Source organism: Pinus tabuliformis, chromosome 3_1 (genome assembly GCF_031772625.1).
Source record: "Pinus tabuliformis cultivar Carrire ecotype Pingquan chromosome 3_1, CPIR1, whole genome shotgun sequence".
Classification (NCBI taxonomy): Eukaryota; Viridiplantae; Streptophyta; class Pinopsida; order Pinales; family Pinaceae; genus Pinus; species Pinus tabuliformis.
Window position 1 is genome coordinate 915,845,143 of NC_142301.1, and position 22,428 is coordinate 915,867,570.

The 22,428-nt window shown below is 42.5% G+C and overlaps 1 protein-coding gene across 3 annotated transcripts in view; it reads right to left on the reverse strand.

Annotated features, from left to right (window-relative positions):
• Window positions 1–22,428, reverse strand: part of LOC149190674 (S-adenosyl-L-methionine-dependent methyltransferases superfamily protein) — a 232,153-nt gene that overhangs the window by 148,399 nt on the left and 61,326 nt on the right. The window lies entirely within an intron of this gene.

Consider the following 22,428-nt stretch of genomic DNA (forward strand, 5'->3'; position numbering starts at 1 on the left):
CTGAGCTGTGTGAGATTTGGCACCGCAGGATGGGACATATGTATCATGGAGCCTTGAGGACATTGCGGGAGATCACTACAGGTGTGCCAGATTTCAGTACTGATCACTTTGATACTTGCAGAGGTTGTGCGATGGGCAAATTTGCCAAATCCCCTTTTCCCAGCAGTGACAGCAGAGCGACAGGGATACTTGATTTGATTCATTCCGATGTGAGCGGTCGGATGTCTCATGTTTCCTTGAGTGGATATGAGTACTATGTTTTATTCATTGATGATCACTCCAGGAGGACCTGGATTTATTTTTTGAAGACCAAGAGTGAGGTCTTCAAGCGGTTTCAGGAGTTCAGAGCTCTTGTGGAGACTCAGACAGGTCGAAAGATCAAGTCCTTGAGGTCGGACAATGGAGGAGAGTACACCCTTGGAGAGTTTGTTGACTATTGTGCGGAGGCAGGCATTAGGAGGGAGTTCACTGTTCCTTACAACCCCCAGCAGAACGGGGTTGCGGAGAGGAAGAACAGATCCATCATAGAGGCTGCCAAAGCCATGATACATGATCAGGGGTTACCATTGTTCTTATGGGCAGAGGCTTGCAACACAGCTGTTTACTTGCAGAACAGGAGTCCGCATCGTGCTTTGGGGCACATGACTCCGGAGGAGGCTTTCTCTGGGAAGAAGCCTGATATTGGTCATCTTCACATCTTTGGATGCATTACATACTCCTATATACCCAAAGAGAAGAGGACCAAACTAGAGCCCACCACAGAGAAGGGTATCTTTGTGGGCTACAGTGAGACCTCAAAGGCCTTTCGGATTTACATTCCTGCACAGAGGAGAGTTGTTGTCAGACGGGATGTGAAGTTCGAGGAGGACAGGGCCTTTAGGAGGTCACGGGAGTTAGATTATCTGGATCAGCCAGACCCTCAGCAGCAGTTGAGTCAGTCGCAAGGATCCAGTGGGCAGGGATCAGGAGGATCCGGAGGTACATCTATGAGGATGTCAGGTCCATCAGTGAGCAGTGGCTCGCCGAGCCAGAGGGGTGGTGCTCCGGGCAGCATGCAGAGCAGTTCACTAGGGAGTCCACTGATGGACAGTTCACACGGTACCTCAGCTTCTACAGGTTCAGGTGCAGGCAGGAGGACAGCAGACAGACAGTCAGGAGTTCAGGCTACTGATGGTGATGAGGAGGAGGAGTTTCATTCTCCTATGGGAGAAGCATGCTCAAGGAAGAGGAAGCCCAAGTGGCTTCAGGACACCTTGAGAGATGCCACATCTGTTGCTGAGCCGAAGAGGCCGGTCAGAGAGAGTAGACCACCTGAGAGGTTTTGTAGTTATATGGCGATGGTTACCAGCATCCTTGACTCTGAGCCTTCTAGCTATGAGGAAGCAGCTAGCCAGCAGGTCTGGAGAGAGGCCATGCAGGAGGAGTATTCTTCTATCATGAAGAATGATGTTTGGGAGGTGGTGCCGAGGCCTGAGGGCAAATCCGTGGTTACTTCCAGATGGCTTTACAAGGTAAAGCATGCTGCAGATGGCAGCATTGAGAAATTCAAAGCGAGGTTTGTGGCTAGAGGGTTCTCCCAGGTAGAGGGAGTTGATTATGAGGAGACCTTCGCTCCCGTGGCTCGATATACTTCGATCCGCTCCATTATATCGATAGCAGCAGAGATGGGTTGGAAGATCCACCAGATGGATGTGAAGACCGCATTTCTCAATGGCTTCATACAGGAGGAGGTGTACATTGAGCAGCCACAGGGCTTTGAGGTGCATGGGAAGGAGTCCCATGTGTGCAGATTGAAGAAGGCCCTTTATGGCCTGAAGCAAGCTCCCAGAGCTTGGTACTCCAGGATAGATGCATACTTGCAGGGGATGGGTTTCACAAAGAGTGAGGCAGATCCGAACCTTTACTTTATTGTGATTGGTGAGGAGCCTCTCATTCTGGTGCTGTATGTGGATGACTTGATCATTACAGGTGCAGAGAGACTCATAGAGCACTGCAAGAGAGATCTTGCGGCGGAGTTTGAGATGAAGGACATCGGCTTGATGCATTACTTTTTGGGTTTGGAGGTGTGGCAGGAGGAGGGGCATTTCTTCCTGGGGCAAGGGAAGTATATTGTGGACATCCTTAGCAGATTCCACATGGAGGATTGTAGACCCATGTCGACACCGATGATCACCAACTGGAAGAAGCTTCATGCTTCGGATTCCGAGTTGGTGGATCCCACATTGTACAGGCAGCTGATTGGTTCCTTGATGTATTTGGTCAACACTAGACCAGATATCTGTTTTGCAGTCAACACGATGAGTCAGTTTATGTGTGAGCCTAGGAAGGTTCACTGGGTGGCTGCAAAACACATTTTGCGGTACTTGCAGGGGACAGTGGATTATGGTCTGGACTACAGGCAGGGAGATGGAGTGAGATTGGCAGGATACACTGATTCTGATTGGGCAGGTTGTGCTTCTGATAGGAAGAGCACTTCAGGGTGTTGTTTTGGGTTGGGTTCAGCAGTAGTGTCATGGTTCAGCCGGAAGCAGCAGTCAGTAGCACTGAGTTCAGCGGAAGCAGAGTATATGGCAACCAGTCTAGCTAGTTGTGAGGCTATCTGGCTTCGCAAGATGTTGTTTGGCTTATTTGGTCAGCCGTTGAGACCTTCAGTGATTTACTGTGATAATCAGAGTTGCATTAAACTCACGGAGAATCCAGTATTTCATGACAGGTCAAAACATATCGGGATCAGATATCATTTCATCAGAGACTATGTTCAGAAGGGAGCTGTGAAGCTTGAGTATATTTCCACTGATGAGCAGGTTGCAGATATCCTTACCAAAGCCTTACCACGGGGCAAGCATGTCTACTTCAGAGACAAGATGGGTGTGGTGAGGAACACCTTCCTCGGTAAGAGGGAGTGTTGAAAATTGGTACCGGAGGACAGGTGGTTCCCTTAGGCTTTGATCTTTGGCCTAGGGAAAAGTGTCCAAAAGAATTTAATTTTTCTCCTAAAGTGACTTTATAATTTTATAAAGTTAAATCTAATTTAAAAGTGACTTTAAGTGATAAAGTTATTAAGTCTAATTTTAAAGTGACTTTTATAAAGTCAATGAAAAATTAGAAAGGAAAAGTGACTTTGGAAATAAATGACTAAGTGGGTCTTTATTAAAGTGGGGTGAATTAAAAAATAGAAAGTGAGATTTAAATGAGCATTTAATCTCAACCATTGATCTAAATCTATTTCAGCCATTGGATTTAGAGATCACCCAAAAGTCACTTGGATCACCCAAAAGTCACTTGGAGTTATATTAAAGGAGGAAAAGGAGGAAAAGGTCATTCATTCTTTCATGAGCAGATTGGGAGAAGGAGAGCAAGAGAGCAAGAGAGATTTCTGAGCAGGGAGGAGAAGGAGACAGCAGCTTGGCACACATTCCAAGGCAGCAGTTGAGCAGATTTGTACAGCTGATTCAGCACATAGTGAAAGGCAGATTTTTGCACAAAAATCGAGGAGCAGTTTGCTGATTTTTCTGTACACAAAACGGAGGCCGTACAGCATTTATTGCTGTCCTGTTTGCTGTAATTTCCAGATTGCTGTGAGGCACGGGAAAGGAGATAAGTTGTAAATTTGTTTGCTGATTTTTTGCTGAATAATTCTCACTGTAAAAAGGCAATTTTCAGAAATAAAGAAGAGCTCTCAAACTGGTTTTCCCCAAGAGTTGTAGGGGGTTTTTCCAAGGTCAAGTTGACCAAAAATATCAGTGTTTTAATGTGTTTTAATGGCTGTTTTTAATTGCTGATTTTTAATTCTGCAATTTCCAGCATTCTGAAAAATTTCCAGAATTTGTGTTTTCAGCAATATTTATTTTTTTCAGTCTGTTAAATGTATGGTTATGGGAATGGGCATTTAACTACATGGGAGAAATAAGGAGAAACTGAAAACCGGGGTGGGAAAACAGAAATTTTTACAAAGATGTCCAACGTCCCTCTTCCTTTTGTGCAACAACCTCCTCAAAAGGTTGAACATGTATCCTTAGAGAACGCGACATCATGAAAACAACCCCAAAAATCATATGATACAATGGAACACCTCCAAACAATGTCCCAAATGAAGGCCCATGGTCATGCCTTCGATCAAGGCACTCCATGAAGCATGGGGGATGCTTTTACAAGTCAAAATTTCAATCATTAAACTCCCATCCAACCAAGTGACGTCCAAATGCCAAAGAGTCAACCTTCAAAATACTCCTATATTCTTCAAATCAAGGATCCAAGGTAAGTCCACATCATCCAAGCTATGTCAAGAGAGTGATGCATCACCAAAATCATCCAAGTTGTCCTCTCCACACCAACAAATTACCCTATTGTTGTCACAAGTGTAAATCAACCCTCAAATGGTGTGAAAATTAGCTCCAAATGGACCATTAAGGAGAATGTGCCATAATGTGACATATGGCATGTATAGGAGGGGTCCAAGTGTCCATAAATAGCCCCAACATTTCCTCGAGAGGTGTCACCAATGCCTTGATATACGTGAAGTGCCTCAAACAATGTGAACTGCCTTGGAAGACAACAAAATGATGAAGACAGGCTATGCCATACGACAAATTGCTCTACTCATCAAATATTTTAGTATGGGTACCTGGTGTGAAAATTAGCTCCAAATGGACCATTAAGGAGAATGTGCCATAATGTGACATGTGGCATGCATAGGAAGGGTCCAAGTGTCCATAAATAACCCCAACATTTCCTCGAGAGGTGTCACCAATGCCTTGATATACGTGAAGTGCCTCAAACAATGTGAACCGCCTTGGAAGACAACAAAATGATGAAGACAGGCTATGCCATACGACAAATTGCTCTACTCATCAAATTTTTTAGTATGGGTACCTGTTGAAGTTTCTAAGTTTACTTAGTTAGAAACCCTCCATGCACTTTATCTGATTTATTCCTACCTACTTGTTATTTTCCTTAACAAGTTATTTACAATGTAAATACTGAAAATAAACACTAGTGCATGCTCAACATATTACAGATCAACAACTAAAAGAAACAAGAACAAACACACCATATGACACCATTATTTTTGGACCAATGTCCCCGGAAAAACCCAATGTGGGAAAACCGGTGCAGCTATCTGAGGGTTTTCTTATTAAGCAATATCAGAGTACAATCTGGGTGTCGAAACTGGCCTACCCAACAGAGAATTTCCTTAGCAGTAATACCTCTCGGTTTCTGACAAATATACTAGCTGAAACCCCGGATAATTCTTCCAGTACCTACTCAACACTAATTTTCCCCAGAAACCCCAGCGTTTGCCCAATCTGGACTGCGTCGGCCTCTCCTAGCCCAACGTTGGCCCTGCGTCAGCCTATCTTGGCCTGCGTCAGCGCTCTAAGCCTCTGCGTTAGCTACGTTGGCCCCTCTTGTGCTCTGTGCAGCACTTAGCTGCCTCTGCGTGCCCCTGCGTGAGCACTGGCTGCTCCCGCATCTCTCTCTCTCTAGCTGCTTTGCTGCTATCCCGACACTATCCCTGCCTCTCTGTTTCTTTGTACTCAATGCCCCTCCACTACTCTCTCAATCACTGATTCTATCTCTCTTAGCAAACCCCGCTCTAGAGAATAGAATGACTAATCACTTTGGTGTGTTCTCCAAGTGACCCTCAAGCCTCCTCTTATACTTTTCCTATTGACATCTCAACGGCCGAGATTAGATTTGGCTTGATCCATGTCTTTTGGACCATTCTAACACAAATTCATATTAATACACATTAATATTTTATTTTCCCTAAGTTTAGACTTAGGGACTCCATTAAAAATATTAATTATTTTAATATTTCCTGATTTGTTTAGAATCTGCCCAAACCCTTTCTGGGTATTGGAGATCTCATGTGCCCCAACCTCTCCACCAGATTTCGTGGCTAGAGCACATCCGATGCTACCCCAAATCAACAGTACCCATGTCGAAAGGAAGAGTAACAACCCCTATTGCCTGAGATGCATCTAAACTAGATTTCTTCAACTTAATGAGCACCTATTGGTTCTTCAACTCCATTGCAAAGCCCTTATCCTCCATGATTGAAATTGAAAGTAATTCTTCCCGATACCTCGAACAGACAAAACACCATCAAAATTTAAAGAATTGTCTAACTCAAGTTGGAAGGGAATAGTACCAACTCCTACTATTGCGTACTTGGCATCATCACCAAGCTCAACCTATACTCCTAAGTCCTACTTCTTCAAATTAAAAAACCATTGTCGAGCTAATGTCATATGTCGAGATGCACCACTATTTGCATATCACACACCCCTCAGAAATCACATTAGTAGAAAGGCAAGACATGATCGAGAAATCCCTCTCGAACTTGGCAGCAAGCTTTTTTAACTGAGTTTCTAAAGAGACTACACTATGTGAGAATTTCTAAACGGAAATTCTATTACTGCAGTAACTGATTTATTTCACCTACTTATTATTCCCAATAAGTTATTTATGAACTCCCTTCAGTAAATATTAAAATAAATTCTACTGCAAATATCACATCATTATACAAAAATAAATATATGCACAAGAATCAATCACATCAACACAGTGTTTTTTGACAATTGTCCGCGGAAAAACCCAATGCGGGAAAACCGGTGAAGCAGAGGAGGGTTTTATTAATCTTCAGCAGCAATCGCTTTTACAAAAAAACTTACATAGACACCGAGAGAAAACTACTGAGACTTTTTCTCTGAGACTTTCTAACACCCTGGAGAGATTCATTTCTCTACTGCGTCAGCCCTGCGTCATTCTGCGTGGCTCTGTGCAACTCTGGTCCCTCTCTGCATCATCCCTGCGTCTCCATTTGTGCTGTCTCGCAGAGTCCCTGCATCACTTCTTTTGAGCTCCCTGACTGCTGCTAATCCCCCCTCTTCCTCCACCCTGCAACTCTCCCTCTGAAATTGATCTCCTTCTCTTTGAGAATCAATTTTCCTTGAGATACTGAGTATCTACTGGTGTGTCTCCAAATGACCCTCAAGTCTTCTCTTATACTTTTCCTGTTGACGAATCAACTGTCGAGATTAAGTCTCTAATCAACGGCTAAGATTAAAACAGACTTGATCCTCGTCTCTTAGAAGCTTCTCATCCTTATCTTTATTAATACCCATTAATATTTTTATTTTCCTAAGTTTAGACTTAGGAACCCATTAAAAATATTAATTATTTTAATAACTCCTCATCTGGATGGAATTTCTCAAAACGATTTCTGGGTCTTGGAGATCTCATGTGCCTTAGCCTCTCCACCAATTTTCATGGCTAGAGCACATCCAATGCTACCATAAATCAACACTCCCTCTTAGCGACGAATGTGCTCTAGTAATGCTTCACCATTGGAAACATCACACTAATCCTCCGCACCGGTACCTGCGCTAATGTCTGGCTTGCTGCCTTACATCATCTGCATTGTTGCTTCCTGTACTGCTGCCCATGACACTGCTACATCTGTACTGCAACTCCCTCTCAATCTGTTGCATCACGCTGCCCATAGCACCGCCACTGCTAACTGTTGCACTGCATCACCTAATACTTATCCATTTCTGTTACTAAAATGGATTCTTTACCATCCCCATCTTCTCCCTGAAATAAACGAACTTTGTTCTTCCTAGGGCCTTGGTGAGGATGTCCATCACCTATTCTCCTATAGGAGTGTACCTCAATTGTACTGCTCCTCGTTGGACACGGTCTCTGACAAAGTGATACCTAATATCAATGTGCTTCGACTGATCATGAAATATTGGATTCTAAGAGAGCTTGATGCAACTCTGATTATCACACATGACCCTGGTCGCATCCATCCTTCTACTGAATAAGTTCACAAGCAATTTTCTAAGCCATATGGCTTCGCACGAAGTTGTGCTAGCAACCATATATTCTACTTCAGTTGAGCTCAGAGCTACGGATTTCTGTTTCCTACTGCACCAGGAAGTCATCCCCGATCCAATGTTGAAACAGTACCCAGTGGTACTTTTCCAATCTACTAAACTTCCAGCCTAATTTATGTCAGTGAACCCACTCAGTCTAATTTCATTGCCTCTAGTGTACAATAATCCATGCTCGACTATTCCCTTTATATACCTGTAAACATGTTTGGTTGTTGCCCAATGCGCCCTCTTAGGTTCCACCATAAACTAACTAAAGGTATTGACAACGTAACAAATGTCTGGCCTGGTATTGACCAAATACATCAGGGATCCTATGAGCTGCCTGTACAAGGTGGGATCAACATCTTTATCTTCTGATGCATCAATTTTCTTCCAGTTGGTGATCATTGGAGTAGCCATGGGCCTACAGTCTTGCATCCTGAATCTCTTCAAGATTTCTGTAGCATATCTCCCTTGTCCAAGGAAGATCTCACCCTTTTGCTGCCAAACTTCCAACCCCGGGAAATAATGCATCTGTCCCAAATCCTTCATGTCGAATTCTGTGGCTAGATTCTTCTTGTAGTCCTCGATGACCCTGGATGATCCTGTCAAGAAGAGATCATCCACATATCATACTAGGACTAGAGGCTCATTCTCTACAACCAGATAGTAGAGATTGGGATCTGTATCTCTTGACGAATAATTGATTTTCCCTTCCTGTCGCTAAATCTTTGCTCTGATACCATGTGAAAATTTCTAAACAGAAATTCTATTACTGCAGAAGCTTATTTATTTCACCTACTTATTATTCCCAATAAGTTATTTATGAACTCACTTCTATAAATATTAAAATAAATTCTACTGCAGATATCACATCATTATACAGAAATAAATATATGCACAAGAATCAATCACATCAACACAGTTATTTTTGGACAATTGTCCCCGAAAAATCCCAATGCAGGAAAACCGGTGCAGCAAAGGAGGGTTTTATTAATCTTCAGCAGCAATCGCTTTTGCAGAAATATTTACATAGACACTGGGAGAAAACTCCTAAGACTTTTTCTCCGACACTTTCTGACACCCTGGAGAGCTTCCTTTCTCTACTGCGTCAGCCCTGCATCATTTTGCGTGGCTCTGCGCAACTCTGGTCCCTCTCTGCGTCATCCCTACATCTCCCTCTTCGCTGTCTCTCAAAGTCCCTGTGTCACTTCTTCTGAGCTCCCTGACTATTGCTAATCCCCCCTCTTCCTCCACCGTGCAACTCTCCCTCTGAAATCGATCTCCTTCTCTTTGAGAATCGATTTTCCTTGAGATACTAAGTATCTGCTGGTGTGTCTCCAAATGACCCTCAAGTCTTCTCTTATACTTTTCCTGTTGACGAATCAACGGCCGAGATTAAGTCTCTAATCAATGGCCGAGATTAAGTCTCTAATCAACGGCTAAGATTAAAACAGACTTGATCCTCGTCTCTTAGAAGTTTCTCATCCTTATCTTTATTAATACCCATTAATATTTGTATTTTCCTAAGTTTAGACTTAGGAACCCATTAAAAAATATTAATTATTTTAATAACTCCTCATCCAGATGGAATTTCTCAGAACAATTTCTGGGTCTTGGAGATCTCATGTGCCTTAGCCTCTCCACCAATTTTCATGGCTAGAGCACATCCGATGCTACCATAAATCAACACACTACCTACTTCTATTGTTACTTTCCTTTACCCTTCTTCTCTAGACTTTGTGATGCATAATGGCCATGTTTATGACAAATGAAGCACTTGATTTTACTTGAGTCCTCTCTTCTGGCTGTGAGGTTAACTCCTCACTCCTTCCTTCACCCTTGTTGGTTTTTTTATTTTTGCCTTTATTTGACTAACCAAATAGTGCTAGGTCATCACCACCCTTCTTGTTGGCCTCTGACTCCATCTGAATCTCCTCTTGTGTACAATCATCCTAAATCCTCTCAAAGTTTGAGGTTTTCCTGACCACAAATACCTTTGACAAATGGTTCCCATGAAGCTAGTAAACTATTTAGAACAATGTTCACTAGCTCTACATCTGCAACCTTCTCCCCAATTGCTACAAGGTAATAATGGATTTGTGTGATCTTCATAAGGTAACTCATGACTATGTCTAATCTAGTCATCCCTATGGATATGAGTTTGTTATGCAATATCAACTTCTAACTCTGAAAAAGACTAACCAAAGCATCAAACATCTCCTTCATTGTATTCTTCTTGAATACAAGAGGAATCAAATGGTCTTTTATGGCATCCAAAATCGTCCACATGACCTTAGCTTCCTTTTTGTTGTGAGCCACTGAGTCTTGCAAATCTATACGCAGAGCAACAACATCCTTGACAATATCCCAAAGATCATTCTCTTTTAGTAAAGACTGTAACCCTTACCTTCCACACTGAAAAATTTGGGGCACCATCCAAGCTATACTCAAACAAAAGTCCCACTACTAGCATCTCAGAGATCCATTGCACAAACTCCCAAATCAAAAATAAAACTTCAAAATTCTCTTATTGCTGCAAATACCTGATAATCTCAAACAAAGAGCATGCTTTGATACCATGTGAAATTTTCAAACCCTATGTGATTAATGTCCTTATGATCTCAATCCCAAAAGTAGATTGTTGAATTTAATTAATGCTGAATAAAATTTCAAACCATAGCATCAATAACATAAGCTAGAAAGTAAAACATAGTTAAATTAGAGTAAAAATACTAAATGCATGTTATTGTTAAGATTTAGAATCCAATTGAAAAAAAGGTCAAGAAAGCTTGACGGAGCTAGAAAAAATGCGATCCGGTCTGCGATCACCCCGCCTGCAAAACTTCTGAGAACCCTAAACCCTGATCGCCTCTGACGGCTCGAGCTGCGCCGTCGGACTCCTTCTGAAAGCCTTCAATGGCTAAGCCGGTAGGAGGGGCGGGCTCTGCCCCCCCTCCTCTGAACACCCCAAACTCTGACATGAATCAGAACGAGACTCCACTGACTCCTTCTGGCACTGTCCATGAATCTGAGCAGGGAGGACAAAGGACGAATGGAAAAGAGATGCCCACAGCTCAGCCTGAAGCAATGGATACAGAAAAAGAGGCGCACCAAAAAGCCTCTTCGTCACAGCCAAAGGCGACCTCGGCAACCTGTATTCCGAAGGCCGTAGAACGCATCAAGGTTGATCTGCCAAGTCATCGCATAAACGGTGAGATCCAACACATGCAGGATCATGCGTTAATAGGAAAGTTTCTTGGATTCTGGCCTACTGAAAAGGCCTTGCAGGGATGGATAGCATCAAAATGGAAGCCCAAAGGACAGGTTACTCTGCAGCTTGGACCGAAAGGCTTCTTCACAGCCATCTTCCATTGTGTGGAGGACAAATCGCGGGTATTCGAAGGCGGCCCATATTTCTTTAACTCCTCAGGACTCTATCTCACGGAGTGCAAGCCAAGATTTAACCCTGACAAAGAAGACTTCAGCTGGGCTCTAGTATGGATACAAATGTATTCCCTCCCAGTGGAATACTGGAAGGAAGAAACGCTTGCAGACATTGGCAACAAACTTGGGACCTTCATCAAAGTTGCGGCGGAAACAAAGTCCCGCAAATACACCTCGTACGCCAGGATCTGCGTTCAGATGCACCTGACCAAGGCTTTAGCTGACTCGGTAAGTCTCTTTCACGATGACTTTGAATGGATACAGCCTCTAGATTATGAGCATATCCCCTTTCGCTGCCGTAAATGCCATGAGCATGGACACCTCTTCCGAGACTGTCCTCTAAACCTGCAGTCTAAAGCCTCTTCCAATGAAACCATCAAAGACTCGGAAGGCTTCACCAAAATTCCTAATCGCCGTAGGCATGCCAAGAAAAGCCAGGCAGTCCCTGATATTGCCGCCAAATCGGATTCCCAGAACAGATTCTCTCCGCTTGCTTCCCAGGATCCGCAGGACCTACCTAGCTCTGATCCCCTGGAGAATATTACTCTGCCTTCATCTTCCCTCCATCCCTCAGCCCCCATGCAGTCCTCTGATCCAGTTTCTTCTCGCCCCTCACCTCAACAAACGGCGGATAATACAAAAATGGTTTCAGATCTTAGCCCCTTACCCTCAGACAAGGGGAAATCTGTTCTAGATTTCAAGCAGCAGGCTTCAGCCATGGATCTAGATGCAGCTCTTGCTCTAAGTCTACAGGAAGCTGCAGATGAGGACGATCAGAGCTCCCCTATCATCATGGAGGAAGATCCGGAGAATATTATCCTAGAGGGTCTTGATATCTTCAAACTTGAAACGGCCTGCAAACAAAAAGAATTTAACTCCATTCCCCCTTGGCAAATAGACAGGCTTGAAGGAGTCTTGACCAAAGTGCAGCACAATAAAAGTCTTGGTATACAAGGAGGAAGCCCTTGGGATGGAAAAAAAAATCTCAAAGAAACCAAGAAAAGGGGACGTAAGACAGACCTTCAGAGGACCATAATAGTGGGAGAAATACTTGTGGAATCGGGGCGATTCCCTAAGTTGACAAAGTTTTATAAACCCAAACCTCAGTTTCCATGAAGCTCATCTCCTGGAATGTGAGAGGACTCAACAGCCCCTCAAAACACCGGATGATCAAAAACCTGATTCAACAAGAAAAACCATCCATAGTTTTTCTTCAAGAGACAAAAAGTAGCAACACAGCTATTGATAGAATTCGAAATAAGATTTGGGCAGGTAGCAGCTCAATTTCAGTTGACGCCTCAGGGGCCTCAGGCGGACTAGCCATACTATGGAATCCGCAGACTCTTTCACTATATGACTTCCATGCCACCCATCACCTCATTCAAGCGTCCTTCCACCTCATCGGCACCAACATCCACGGGCATCTCTCAAATGTGTATTTTCCGCAAAATATTCAGCAAAAACTAGATCTGCTGGAAACAATCTCTATTCTAAATGAGAACAGGCAGTTCCCCCTCTGGATCGGCGGAGGAGACTACAATATCATAAAATCGATGGAAGAGAAAACAGGAGGCAGAACCAGGCTAGAGAGTGACAGCAATGGCCTCAGAGAATTCATTCAGAATAATCAACTTATGGACATTCCAACCTCCAATGGAATTTTTACTTGGACTAATAAGCGCAGGGGCATTCATCATATCGCCTCCAGGCTCGATAGGTTCCTCCTGTCGGACAATGCAATTCATTTGGGCGGGGACTTCAACGCGTCAATCGTACCCCAAGGAGGATCTGACCACTGGCCAATTATGTTACAATGGTCTAGGCCCGGTACTCGCTGCAATCGACCCTTCCGATTCGAAGCCTTCTGGCTTACAAATCCAAACTTCAAGACAGTGGTAGAAGAAGCATGGAAATCTTTTATCCCGCCAGAGGGGGCCAAAATGTATCAATTCCAACAAAAGTTGAAAAACTTAAAACAAGTCCTCAAGGGCTGGAATCGCACACATTTTGGCAACATACAGGAGAATCGCCAGAGGCTGGAAAAGCAAATGGAAGCACTTCAACAAACTTTCATCCGAGAAGGCAGAACAGAGGAACAGACACAACAGGAGCAGATCCTTTGGAATCAAATAGAAGAACGCAGGCAACAAGAGGAAATTCTCTGGCGTCAAAAATCCAGAATCAGCTGGCTAAAAGAAGGGGAGAAGAATACCAAATTCTTCCATAAAACAGCCATCCAAAGGCGTATGCACAATAACATCACTTTCATAAACAATCAACAAGGGGAAAGAGTAGAAGCACACGAAGATATGGAGAAGGAGTTCACAGGCTACTTTCAGGATATCCTCAGGGAGCCCACAGGTAACAGAGATGAGGCAATCAGAACTATCACGCAACACATTCCTCGAATCATAACGGAGGACCACAACAACAAACTGCTTCAACCTACGTCACTAAAGGAAGTTGAAGAAGCTATGGACCAACTTAAAGATGGCAAGGCTCCCGGGCCGGACGGCTTCACAGCCAATTTCTTCCATGAATTTTGGGAGCTCATCAAAGCTGAAGTATGGGAACTAGTGGAGGAATCAAGAATTATGCATTGGATTCTCCCTGCCCTCAATACAACCTTCATAGCATTGGTTCCAAAAGGTGAAGAACCGAGCAAGCCTGAAAATTATAGACCAATAGCGCTATGCAATGTAATCTACAAGCTCATCTCAAAGGTCATAGCGAATAGGCTCAAACCTCTCCTTCCACTACTCATTTCTCCAGAACAGACGGGATATGTAGAAGGACGGCAGATCATGGATGGAATAATTCTATCAAATGAGGTGATTCACTCATTAAAGCTTCTAAAAAAACCAGGTATGTTACTAAAACTGGATCTCTCTAAAGCCTTTGACAAACTCAGTTGGAATTACATTCAAAAAATGCTATTGGCTTTTGGTTTCAGTTCTACTTGGACCAGATGGATCATGAACCTTATTTCCTCTCCCAGCATCTCCGTCCTGCTAAATGGCTCTCCCTCCTCTCCCTTTCGCCCCTCTCGGGGCATCAGACAGGGGGATCCTCTCTCACCTTTCCTCTTTGTTCTAATGGCAGAAGGGCTCAGTAGGCTTCTCAAATCCGCTGTTTCCTCCCAAGCTCTAAAAGGAATCTCTATACATGGTCTTCCTCCTCAGTCCCATCAACAGTTTGTTGACGACACTATGTTATTTGGTCATCCTTCATCACAAGAGGCCTCTGTCTTCAAATCCCTGCTTTCCCTCTTCTCTGAAGCATCTGGCACTTCCATCAATGCCTCAAAGTCTCAGCTCTTCTTCTTCAACACCCCCCCCTCTACGCAAAGAAACATTGCCAGAATTCTGGGGTATACCATATCCAAGCTTCCATCAAAATACCTAGGGGCACCCCTTGCGGACTCTGTCGTCAATCATGCCTCCTGGAAGACTCTTCTAGATAAATTAGAATCAAAGCTTTCGTCATGGACTTTTCGTGCTCTAAACATGGCCGGCAGACTGGTCTTAATTAAATCGGTTTTACAGGCAATGCCTTTGTATCTCTTCTCCATTATGGCAGCTCCAAAATGGGTCCTTAAAACCATTCGCAACCTTCAATGCAACTTCCTATGGGGTTCCTCTGGCTTGAACAGAAAATGGGCTCTTGTTAACTGGAAAGAAGTCTGCAAAATCAAATCAGAAGGCGGTCTAGGCTTGCGAGATCCTCTTCAAAGCAATAATACAATGGGAGCACGAATGTGGTGGAATTGGATCTCCAAGCCACACTCACCATGGGCCAGACTATGGCAAGCAAAATATGCCCCGGGTAGTCAATGGAAAGATCTTATCAGAATCAGTTCCACAACCCAAGGATCACCAATATGGAACACTGCAAAGCTCCATAGCAAGTTCATTCAAGAGCACAGTTTCTGGGAAATTCACTCAGGTACGACGGCAAGGTTCTGGGAGGATTCATGGCAGCAACTCCCAAAGCTGGCAACTTTATTTCAAAAGCCTCTTTGGCAAATGCAGATGCAGCAGGCGAACCTTACTTGCGTTCATCAATTCTGGCAACAATCCTCAAATCATGACTTCCGAATCTGGAAGCAGGCCAGCCTCTGGCAGATGGACTGGCAGGGAGAAACGTACTCTGACATAGATCAAGAACTTATCTACAGAAGAATCCGTTACTCCAACCAGCAGGACCGATTAAGATGGGGTCACACGCCCAAAGGAACATTCACCACTAAAGAAGCTCACCAATTGCGCTATTCAGAAATCCAGATAGACAAGGACCGAATATGGGAAAAAGTCTGGCAACCAGGACTATGGCCCAAAATTTCAACTTTCTTATGGCTTCTTAGTAAAAGGCGCATACTCACTTGGGACAACCTGTTAAAGCGCGGATTCATTGGGCCATCAAGATGCCCAAATTGTAATCTCCACTCTGAGACCATCAGTCATTTAATGGAAACATGTCAGCTAGCTACGCAACTCTGGAAGAAAGTTGAAAAATGCAACATGAGATCGGAAGCAAGGATGGAGGATGTAACAGAAAATATAAGGAAATGGACTAAGAACCCTTTTAAAAGCCCGCTTCTCAATTCTCTGTGGAGTCTAATACCAGGCTTTCTATACTGGATTCTCTGGAAGGAAAGAAACTATAGAATCTTCAATAACACCTTCAGGTCAATAGATGCTCTGTGGCTCATCTTCAAAAAAAATCTACAAGAAACTCTTGCTATCAGAACCTGGTCTGCTACAGATCTGCCAGACTCTCCAAAGGAATGCAACATTCTGAAAGAATGGAATTTGGACCTCTCCTTTTTAGCAAAGGTCAGCACCCGTCCCACAATTAGTACCACCTCTCCAGCAAGCTGGTCCCCTCCGGCAAACAACTCCTACAAGCTGAATTTTGATGGGGCTGCCAAAGGAAATCCCGGGCCTACGGGCTTTGGAGGAATCTTCAGAAGCCACACGGGAGCAATACTGCATATATTCTATGGATCAATTGGCAAAGATACTAACAACGCAGCAGAACTGGAAGGACTCTGGGAAGGCATCTGCATAGCAGAACAAAAACATTTCTTCCCTCTGGAGGTTGAAGGAGACTCTCTTATTCTTATAGCTGCTGCAAAAAGAATACAGGCAGGTTCTTCAGCTGTCAAGGTCGCATCAAGCTGGAGATTGCTGAGCAGGCTGGAATCACTGGAGGAAAAGCTACAAAATCCCCTAAGCATAGCCTTCCAGCATGTAAGAAGGACAGCTAACCAAGTAGCAGACAGACTGGCTAACCAGGGTGTATCTCAGCTAATTCCATACTTCTCAGGTTCACTTGATATGGTAGATGATGACCAACTCAAAAAGGACTGCATTTCTTTGGTGCAGAAAGATCTCTCCCTCCCGGATGCGGGTGCTTAAGGTGAGCGGCGGACAGATGGGGAGTCACATGGGCAGGGGTCAGCCCATGTGTGACACGCAGTACCTCGCGGGATGTAAGAGAGGTTCGCATGCTGGAATATCAACGAGGGCATTAATGCTGGTCTTGTCTTCCATAATTCGTCTCCTGGCTAACTGTGCGATGGCGATTAATAAACCGGGAGCTCCTGCTACACTTGTGCATTCTTCTGCAATCGTCTGGCATTCCGCTGCAACACTGGCGCATTACTCGGTGGAGTGGGGGAATGAGCAAGGGCATTCATGCTCTGTGGCCAATTCAGGGACTGTCACAAGCTTGAGAGCAATTCCCAGGCGTTGTGAGCCAAATTCGGCGGCCCCCGTCCTAATTAATCCCTCCTCTCCGGGTTTCTGCAAGCGGGTTCTTCTTTATCCAGCAATGCGGGGTGAGAGACTGAGAATGTGCAGTAGACGCGGAGGCTCTCGCAGACGGGCTACCACTCAGAGGCCTGCCCCCATTTCTCCCTCCTCCTCCGTCGAAGTTACGTCTGAGCAGCAGCACCTCCATGGTAACAGAGCCGGACGAGGTAGAGGGCTGGGGAGCTAACGCATAATTGATTGTGGACATGAGGCGCATCCTACGGTCAGGTATCGGATACCCTGCACACTCGCCAATTCTACTTTTACTGTCTCTGTAACTGTTGAGCATTGTGATATTCTCAGAGATCAAGCAGATGCAACTCTGGAAAACACACCTCCAGTTCAAGGGACAGTGCCTATAATTGACCTGCAACGCCCTGTTAGGGAAAGCTCCCCCTTAGCTACTCCAGCAGCTCTTGCGGGTCCAAGCGAGCCTGTTCAGGGTCTCCCTTCCAGCGCGGTGGTCCCTCTCTCTGATTCTGACGACTCTCTGCAATTTGGGTGCCGAGTTGAGGAAGCGTCCTACACCACGGACGATGAATGATCAAGTCAAGCAATTCGCTCTCGGCAGCCTAGGCCGCAGGAGCATCACTCTGTCTTTGAATCATGTGTTTATGTATCAGTTCGGCAATATGGGTCTGTATGTCTATGTGTCGGCAGTATGGGTCTATATGTCAGTCAGTCCATGTTTAAGCGGTGCTCATCATCGCCATGTTTGTCTATCTCAGCATGTCCCTGTTATGTACTGTTTAGAGTCACTGTTTCGAGTCTTAGGAGAAGACACAACAGAAGATAGTAAACCAAATTTTGACTGTGTTCAATTTTGGAAGGTGTAAATCTGGGCAAACTGTCAATTTCTGGGCAGGATTTACAAGGCCATAGCCTTGTTGTAACTCTGATGTAATTTTTGACCTTTTTGTACTATAATAGAATTAGCCTTATTCAGAAAAAAAAAAAAAAAAAACATAAGCTAGAAAGTAAATAGTGGAAGCATGAAAATTAGTTTAACACATACATAGGTATTACTCCTTGAAAACAACATTTCATTCTTTGTAAAAAGAACTTACAAGGAAACCTCCACAAGCTGCCCAAAAAAACAGCACTGCACAAATACCAAAAACACCCTAACTAGGCTTCTACAATCTATTTGAGAAAGTACATCGTATTGGAAAAAAACAACAAAAACCTATTGTACACCTTGCATGACCTATCTGTATGATTGTACGGATCCTTGCTGATATGTAAATATAATAGTACAGACTTCCGTACAAATACAGGGAACTGTGTGCTTCCCGGGAACACCTCTTTCGTGGTTGTATGCCCTCCAACTTGCCCTGTCTTTATACTTTTAGCTAAGAAACTATCTTTAATATTCTCCTAGTCTAAGTCATGCATGAGATTCAAAATCAACTACTAAATATAAGACTCGCTTTTTTTTACTAAAGTGAATTACAAAAGAGCATTATTTTTCCATAAATAGAATTACTTTTCGAAAATATCTTAAACTACTTAAATGTTCACACTAAAAATGTGTGGAAGTTCTTGTTCGAGCCATAATTTTCAACAGATACCATGGTGGATCATAATTTTCTTCTAGATAAATGTCATCACTTCCTGGATCAAGTCATACTACTCGAGCACTAGGTGGAATATAGCATATGTCATATCCCAACCATACTTAACACTTTGCATATTTCCCATTCACTCTGATACCACCCATCATGCTTGCTTACCCTTGATTAAATTGCCATTAGTCATTCATCAAGGCCTTCAACAAAGCAAGGAAGACCCACATGTAAGAGCCTTCAAAGTCAATAGACTGAAAGTGTTCGAGGTAGTTGTAGTCATAAAAAAGTTAAAAGCCAAACAAAATAGTATTGTTAGAGCTATGCCACCTCACTAAAGGGCCCTTACCCCTAGTCCTATGCTTCATAATGCACATCCAAAGAAATGAACTAAGAAATGAAGAAAGAAAAAAAGGTAAACATTGAGAAAGGATAGTAAAGGATAGTAACTAGTAACAAATAACGCCAAGGTAAGTCTAAACCTAATGCACCCTCATGAAGGCCATCATGGAAAAAATGAAGACCCCTAGCTCTTGAAAGCTACCAAAGGAAGACCTACACATCATACATGACTATGAAGGTTGATTCATTAAGTTTCCCCTTTCCTCTTCCACAAATTATCCATTGCATTACCTACATCTCACTTTGTACTCTAGGACATGCTTCTTGGTCTTAAAAGTGTCACATGTAATAGATGTTAATGTTGTCCCTCCATAGTTAAATTTAGCCTAAAGTGTAAAAGTTAAATGAGTTATTAAAAAGTTCAAAGATGGCACACACATGTTTATTGCCTAATGACAAGTATATCGAGACATGACTCACTGCTATAGGCGGGTGCCTTGCATTGGAATTTGTGGACTTGCATCAAAGTTGCATCTATGCCTTGGTATCCATGTATTATACCTTGATATTTGTACATTTGCATTAGGTTTCATGATACTTCCTACAATCTGTGTATCGACATATGGACTTATATATCTTCATTGGGATCCATGATTACTTTAGATCCATTACACTGCATTGGTATCCTTGTAGACACTGTGTCACTGCATTAGGATCCATGATAGTGCATTGGACAGTGTGACTAGGAGTCTACATCATCATGTATGCCACATAGATCATCTCTTGAGGGTGCACTTGTCTTCTTGCAGGAATATTCCCAAGTGTGGATTTGTTGAGTTGGTTATACATTTTGTACACATGTATGAGGTAGTTATGAAGGTTGGGGTTAGTTAAGAGGTTGTTACACTCATTTGGGCCCTTTGTTGAGGTTATTATGGGGTTGCTGAGTTGGCTATGAGTTCATTTGACCACACATATATTGGAACAACCCTTTTCATGTGCCATACATGCTAGTTTGTTATTCACTTTGTCATGCAGCACACTCATCCTTTTGACTATTCTTCTCACATCATGGAGTTGGTTGAGTTGGTTGACATACATCTTGGAGGGCACACTTGTTCATAAGCCACTTGTTGACCTCATGTGTGACCTTTTGTATTGGTTAGCTCACGTTTGGAAGAGTATACATTCTCTTGGACTGTTTTAACATTTTACTTGCTTATGGTGGTATTTGACCATGGTTGGGAGGGTTAGTGGCCCTTATTATTTTATTATATCTTGACCATATCCTCTCTAATTTGTTCAAGAGTTGTTATTTTGGGCTAGGAGGTTGAAGATCTATCATATTTTATGTGTGAGGTGGTTAGGATTTCTTCCTATAAAAAGAATCCTCTCACTCATTTGTCACTTGTTGGAGAATAATTGCGAAAACTTGTCTCAATTTTCTCAAGCTGTAGTATAATTTGTCTTTGTCTTGAGGTTTTGTCTCAGGTGATTTGGAAGATCTTGATTCTTTGTAGCTTTCTTGGAGGAAAAATCTAATACAAGGCCATTAAGGAGCACCATGCTACATCTGAAAAGTCTATAAGGTATAGTTAACTTGTGCCTCATGTTTTTTAATCATCTACTTTTAGATCTAGTACATTGAGCCTTGGATTTCTAGGATTTTAGGTTCTTATTTTAGAGTTAAAATAAAATTTACCTTATGTTACTTAGATTTGGATTCAATTATGACCAATCTCCCCAAGGGCTTGAAGTTGGAAATTAGTAAGACATACTTAAATGGTGCTTGTAAGCCCAATACTTAACACATGAATATAGCCTCAAGCAAAACTAAGTGTAACTCATATAGCCTAAGTGAAGGAAGGGACGGGTCTTATCCCTCTTTTCCAACCACTAAATTTTAAAATCAAAACTTTCTGTTTTGTTTATTTTATTGAATTTATGACTTAATTTGAATTTATCTCTTAGAATAGATTGCAATTTCAAGTTTAAAGGGCTAAAAATCTCATATCTAGCTAAATAAACATGGACTCTTAGCAAGTCATTCTCTTTCAGTGATTTACTCTAAAGTCGATTTGCACTATTTCTCTTGGTTTGGCAACAATAATATCATTAAAGAGAATTTAACTAGATCCAATACGTTCATTTCACATATAGATCTGCTGTCCAAACCTCATGGGTGACTAAATTGGTGCCTTAACTAGCTGAATGACTTGATGATTTGGTCCATTTCATGATCTCTTGTTGACCAATATCATATTTGCACTCATGGGACTGATAATAGATCTGGGAATCACATCTTGCTGCTGCAAATAAAACAGATGTAGTAGATTTAAGGCAGGCCATGGCCTTCAATTTTGCATCTAAACCTTGCACTCATCAAACGTTTTAGTTCACTTGCTGAAAACTGCACTCATCAGACGTTTTAGTTCACTTGCTGAAACTTGATGCTATAATAGTTTAAATGATGACTATGGTGCAACAGAGCTAATTAATACTCCATATACTTGATCACACATGGATGATATCAATGTTCTAACTATGGTTCTAAATTGGTGATTATCTTGGAGTACTTTCAACACAAGCAATCATAATCCCAAGGAATATAACCCACTTGCAACATCACATAACTCTTTTGGGATTAATTTTTGCAATGTTTGGAAGACTCATCTAATTCCCTTTAAGCAAGAAGTGAACCCACTTAATAATCATATATGCTCCCTGTCCAAGTTATTATCTCTTTCATGTGATTGATCTCAGGAATGTGCACTATCTTTCCTTCTTCATATTGCTGGTAACTCTGCAGGTTTATGAGTATAGTGAATGCCATCATTTCTCTAAGGAACAGAGTTTGCATTTGTAACATCTTTGATGTGTTCATGGCATAGTTGACTCATTGATGTAAATGCTTTCCTTTGAACACAAATTGTACAGTTCTGGATACATAATAATTTGAAATCTGCAATCTGGAATTGACTTTACAGTCATGTGGATGACTCTCTTGACCCAGTGCTACATTTGTTAATAAAACTTGCTTATGAATGATTTGCATTACTGTAAATTACCATTTAGCATTGAAGCACTATCTTGTGATTGAAATTCATGCCAAAGTTGTCATAATTCACTTTATATTTCCAGCATATTCTGTGTATGATTCTCACTTGTTATATCTCAAACACACTCATCCTTTCACATTTCAATTGCTAGTAATAAAAAATCTTGGAGCTTGAAGTTCTATGTCAGACTTTGCTGTATTTGATTTGCACTCATGCTTTTGGATAATCTAATAATTTATCTGCACACTATATCACACTTCCTTCACATCTCTTAAAGGCAAATCAATTGACTGTGTCAATCATATATGTAATCAAC